Here is a 6,079-nt window from a genome sequence, read left to right as displayed (position 1 = left end):
CTCACAGTTCTAATCCCCATTTTCCAGATGAGGTAACTGAGGCCCAGAGAAGTGAAGTGACTTGTCCACAGTCACACAGCTGACAAGTGGTAGAGCCGGGATTAGAACCCATGACCTCTGACTCTCCAGCCCAGGCTCTTCCACTGAGCCACGCTGCTAAACCTGGGTTCAACCTGTAGTAATGAAAAGACAGAACTGGGGACCTTGTAGTTTTCAGATCCTTTGAAAGCGCCACATCAAAGCTCAGACCCCACCAGATGATTTCTCCTCCAGCCCCTGAGATTCCGTACTTCCCTTTGCAAGTTCTACCTGCATTTAGCCAGTATTATTGCCAAACAAAAGAGTCTGTCTGGAAAAATATAAGCACAACCCAAATAAAATATATGAAGTTGGGCTTAGCTGAATACTGTATATTTCTTTAGCTGCAAAGTCTTTCCCTGGAATAGAGCCATATGCTATGTTAAGAAATTTTAGACCCGATTCAGTCTCATGGAAACAAAAGAAAACCTGTAACAACCCTGATTAGGGAGTAATGAATTGAGCCTGTGCTTAGAAGGAACTCTATGGCAACCAGACTGCCCATGGTTTAAAAAAAAAAAAAGAAGGAAGGGAGGAGATGTTACCTAGCAACAGGAGCCTTTAGGCAAGAGTTTGCTCCCAAATTGTTATAGAAAATGGCAGTCGGTAGGATCCGCAAAGGAAACGATGTGATCAGGGAAGAAAGGTTTAGGAACATGCGAGAAGAGAAGTGGTATACTAGTTGAGATGATAATTAATAGTGGTATTTGTTAGGCACTTACTAAGAAATGGAGTAGATTCGGTACAATCAGATGAGACACAGTCCCTGTCTCACTTGGGACTCCTAGTCCAAGAGGGAGGGAGAACCTGTGTCTTATCCTCATTTTTACAGCCGAATGAACTGAGGCCTAGGGAAGTTAAGTGACTTGCCCAGGGTCATACAGTGAGCGAAATCGACAGAGCCAGAATTAGAACCCAGGCCCACGCTCTTTCCATTAGGCCATACGAGGCTGTACTTGAAAACTTTACATTTTTAAATTTAAATTGAAAACTTTAAATTTAAATTTGTAGATTGAAAAACTTCCAAAGAACTCTCATATTAGCAGACAAATCACATTAAGAGGATTTTTAATTTAGAATCTTTTATCTGTTTTATACAATTGGACTCAATTATGTCCATGAGGTCTTTTTCATGAGGTTGCATCCTTAGAGTTTTCTGCATACTGTATCTTCCAGCAGACATTAGGGTGCTATTTGAACAAATGCCAGCCCTGATCCCTGGGAAGTCACCTATTTATTATTATTATTATTATCATTAATATTATTATTATTATTTCTCCTCCATCCAAAAAGCAATCTATTCACCTCTACCCTTTGTTTCCTCTCTTCTTCCCATTTCTGTTCCAACAGAACTTTCTCTCCAATGCCATGATTGCGCAGATGTATTTTTAAACCCTTTAATACGGCACCTTGTCAAAAGCCTTTTGCAAATCTAAATATATCTACTTATTCATTCAGTCCATTCAATCGTATTTATTGAGCACTTACTATGTGCAGAGCACTTATCTTCCCTCTATCCTCATATTTTTGGACCTCTTCAAAGAACTCCAGCAGATTAATCAGGCACGAGTGAGTTCAAGGCAAGGGTTAAACTTGATTGAGTCAAGAATGAGATCTTCCACATTTTCTGGACCTCCCTGTTCTCATGGTATTTATTGAGCACTTACCTGTGCAGAGCACTGTACTAAGCCCTTGGGAGAGTACAGTTCAACAGAGACATGTTCTTTGCCCACTAGAGGGGAAGACCTCTTCTAACCATGCTTTTGGTTTGATTATGTACTTTGTTTTCATTTCTGTGGCATACCTTTTATCTAGGCCTCTAAAAACGTGTTTAGAAATATCCAAGTTATAGTAGTTCACTGGTTCTTTGAGCTATCACTTTTAGCTTCTAACTAAGGCTTGCGTGTTTTCTTACTGCCCTTTTAAAAATTAAATATCTTTGTGTGGGGTTTTCTGGTCTTCGCCTTTTGCTTCATGCCCCCTAACCTCAACCTCCCCTCCTCTCCCTTCCTTTGCCCTAACAAGAATGTAACGTATGTGTGTGTTGTAGTTAGTCTTGTTGCATTTGAAATATTAGGTTTTTAATTCTAGTAGAGTTTCCCATTCTTTCTTTCACTTTCCTTTTCCCCCAAGTCTGTTTTCTTCTCATCACTTTCATTTCCATCTCTCACCCACAGGAAAAAGTTTCTGTTTTGTTGTTCACCAGTCAGAGTTTATTTCTTTCTAGGGGAGAATGGACAGATCTTTCTTTTTCATTTCTCTCTTCAAATCCTACCAATTCTTATTCACCTTAGAGCAAGCACTCTCTTATTTTTTTTTTTCTCCCCAGTGAACAGTTTGTTATCTAAATGGGATGAGGAAGATACTGTTAATCCAGTCGAAAAGAATACGCAGGTGTGAATGAGTGGATTCCTGTCCCTTGGTAGGGGAGGAGCTCACAATCTGAAAATGGAAAGGGGGGAAAGGAACTGGAACAGACACATCAGGAGGTGATGCTAGGTTGCTAACACTGCCCAACTCTATTAAATGAATATCATCAACAATGCTATTTATTGAGCACTTACTGTTTGCAGGGACTGTTGTCATCATCATCTTCAATTAGCATCAAGTCATTTCCCATTCGAAGTGACTTTATGGATTTATCCAGAGTTTTCTAGGTTAGAAACAGAGCCAGTTTAAAACAGATGCTGATTTAAATCAATACATCAGTATCTTTTATCATCCTGAGGTACAGGGTGATCACTTTGGACACAAACCCTGCCTCCATTTTATAGATAAGGAAACTGGGACCCAGAGAAGTTAAGTGGCTTGCCCAAGGTAACTGCAGGCAAGTGACAGAGCTGAGATTAGAGAAGCAGCCAGGCTTAGTGGAAAGAATACGGGCTTGGGAGTCAGAGGTAGTGGGTTCTAATCCCGCTCTGCCACCTGTCTGCTCTGTGACCTTGGGCAAGCCACTTAACTTCTCTGGGCCTCAGTTCCCTCATCTGTAAAATGGAGATTAAGACTATGAGCCCCACTGGACAACCTGCTTACCTTGTATCTAATCCAGCACTTAGAAGAGTGCTTGGCACATAATAAGCGCTGAATACCATAATTTTTATTATTATTAGAACCTAGTTCTCCTGACTCTCTGTCCCTTACTCTTATCCACAGGGCCTTTTGTTTATAAACAGCTCTAATTAAAGGTATGATGGGGAGAAAGTTGAAACTACTTACTGAGAATGATGTTTGGAGATTATCCGTTGATTTTCTCTACCACGCGGCCCTCGTTCCTCTCTTCTATAAGATAACTGAGAGGATGCTTCCCCCATATTTATCAGGTTTTGAGAGTTGATAAAATAAGAGGTTACAATATAGAAAAATGACTACAAATCAATCAATCAATGGTATTTATTGAGCATTTGGTAACTGAATTTAGTGAACTAAGCACTTGGGAGGGTATAACAGACTTGGTAGACACGTTCCCTGTCCAAAACAAGCTTACAGTCTAGGGAAGATCTTACATGACCTCATCATGTTTGTCATTTCCTGATTCTAATTATTCTAATTAATCAATTATTCTAACTGCCAACTAGAATAATAATTGTGGTATTTGTTAAGCACTTACTATGTCTCAGGCACTAGTCTAAGCACTGGGGTAGATACAAAATAATTGGGTTGGACACCGTCCCTGTCCCACACAGGGCTACGCTCATACCCAAGACTATGCTTAGGGTATGAAGCCTCAGGAGATGTAGGGCGTCAATCAACCATCTTTACTGGGCAACCCCCACTTTCTAAGTGTGAAGGTTTTGGCCACTGTGTGATCAGTTCCCCTCTCTGCATGAGGGAGATGGGGTCACTGTCGTCCTGGCGGTTATGTAATCCTTCTCACCTTCTGTTTTCTTCCTTCTATTCCCTACTCCCCGATCTCAGTCCGGATGCGGCCTCCCTCATTCCCTTTTTTCCTTCCTTGTCTTATGCCGTCGAGTCATCTCCGACCCATAGTGACGCCGTAGACAGATCTCTCCCAGAACGCCCCATCTCCATCTGCAATCGTTATGGTAGTGTATCCGTAGAGTTTTCTTGGTAAAGATATGGAAGTGGTTTGCCAGTGCCTCCTTGGGTGCAGTAAACTTCACTCTCCACCCTCGACTCTCTCCCGTGCTGTTGTGGCCCAGCACAGGTGAGTTTTGACTTGTAGCAGATTGCCGTCCACTCGCTAGCCACTGCCCAAGCTAGGAATGGAAGTGCCTCTGCTTGACTCTCCCTCCCAAAGTGGAGACTGGTAGAGAACTGGAAACTCTCCAGGTGCAAACCCGAGAGGGGTTTTTCCTTTCACTTCGCCTTAATCCCCGATCCGGTCCATCCTGGGTCCACAGTGAACGGGGGGGTCTTGCCCTGACTGATTGATCTGGGTCCCCACAATGGCCCTGTTCACAGCTGCAGCTTCAGCCAACAAGTCATTCAGTGATATTTATTGAGCACTTCTGTGTGCAGGAACCTGTACCGAGCACTTGGGAGACTACAAAACACAATCGAGATGCAGAATAACCATGATAGTTGACTTTTATGTGAGTTCTCTGCTTTAATAAAGCTACCATTTCTCAATGTCTTTTTTCCCTCATGACATAGACAAATGTTGATGTTTATTACAAGTTGGTACATTAGTTGCTAATTAAGTTGCTAGTTCCTTCAGCCAGGATTTGCTGTATTGAATCCAAGAAAAGAATGGCAGCTTTATCAAAAATAAAGTTTAAAAAAAGAAGAGTTGTATATTTAAGCGTATGCTGAGCCGAACACTGAGAACCTTTCCTCTCTGTTCCTTCGCAAACACCGAACGGCTCTGCTCCTCGTATGTTGCTGAATGAGAACAAATAGTGCTTACCATCAAGGCCCTAGGTAAATTGTTAATACATTCAGTAATGCATCCTTCATCATATTCATTTAACGTGTGTGGGAAAAGAATCAAAAGTTACAGCATAGCCTCCCGGGGCAGGTCAGCCTGACGGGGAGCGATCAGAAATGAGGTAACTGACCATGAGCAAAGGCTCTGGGAAGATCGTGAGATCAAGTGAGAGGTCATGGGTTCGAACCCCGGCTCTTCCACTTGCCAGCTGTGTGACTTTGGGCAAGTCACTTAACTTCTCGGTGCCTCAGTTCCCTCATCTGTAAAATGGGGATTAAGACTGTGAGCCCCACGTGGGACAACCTGATTCCCCTGTGTCTACCCCAGCGCTTAGAACAGTGCTCGCCACATAGTAAGCGCTTAACAAATACCAACATTATTATTAAGTGGGAAAAATGAAAACGGGGCCCGATGCTCTGGGTTCTGAAAGCAGAGATACAACAAGGAGCAGTCTTAATCAGAGCAGAGCGCAGAACAGAATCATTACCAGAGAAGCAGAGTGGCTCAGTGTGGAAAGAGTCCGGGCTTGGAAGTCAGAGTTCATGGGTTCAAATCCTGGCTCTTCCACTTGTCAGCTGGGTGACTGTGGGCAGGTCACTTCACTTCTCTGTGCCTCAGTTCCCTCATCTGTAAAATGGGGATTAACTGTGATCCTCATGTGGGACAACCTGATTACCCTGTATCTACTCCAGCGATTAGAACAGTGCTCTGCACATAGTAAGCACTTAACAAATACCAACACTATTATTATCATTATTATTACCAACATGCAGGGCAGTCAAATGTCTGATGTAACACTGGCCCAAACTTAACCTATCCCAGAAATGTGGGAGTTGATTTTATTTTTAAAGATCCAGCAAGGGAAACCCCCAACTTCTTTCAGTAACCAATCCCAGGGTTTATCTTTCCTCGGTCAGAAAGTCTTTCTTATTTCTACCCCTTTAATCTTCTTAATTGTATGTCTTTGGGAGGACAGGCTCTCTTGAGAATGGGGAAGAAGAGAGGGGGACAAATTTTAAACACTATATTTTAAGGTGATCTATTGTGCCTTTGTGAAATTTTCTGAGCTGGTCGGGGGCGGGAATACTCTGCTGATTTATTGTAAGGATCATC

The 6,079-nt window shown here is 42.5% G+C and overlaps 1 non-coding gene across 1 annotated transcript; it reads right to left on the bottom strand.

Moving 5' to 3' along the window:
* Positions 1-4,253: 4,253 nt before the first annotated feature.
* On the bottom strand, positions 4,254-4,386 carry LOC114814435. The gene has a single exon (XR_003762233.1). It is a non-coding gene; the product is annotated as a small nucleolar RNA SNORA7 (small nucleolar RNA).
* Positions 4,387-6,079: the final 1,693 nt, after the last annotated feature.

This window comes from Ornithorhynchus anatinus, chromosome 9 (genome assembly GCF_004115215.2).
Source record: "Ornithorhynchus anatinus isolate Pmale09 chromosome 9, mOrnAna1.pri.v4, whole genome shotgun sequence".
NCBI lineage: Eukaryota > Metazoa > Chordata > Mammalia > Monotremata > Ornithorhynchidae > Ornithorhynchus > Ornithorhynchus anatinus.
The sequence above is the reverse complement of the archived record's forward strand: the minus strand, read 5'-3'. Positions and strand labels throughout refer to the sequence as shown.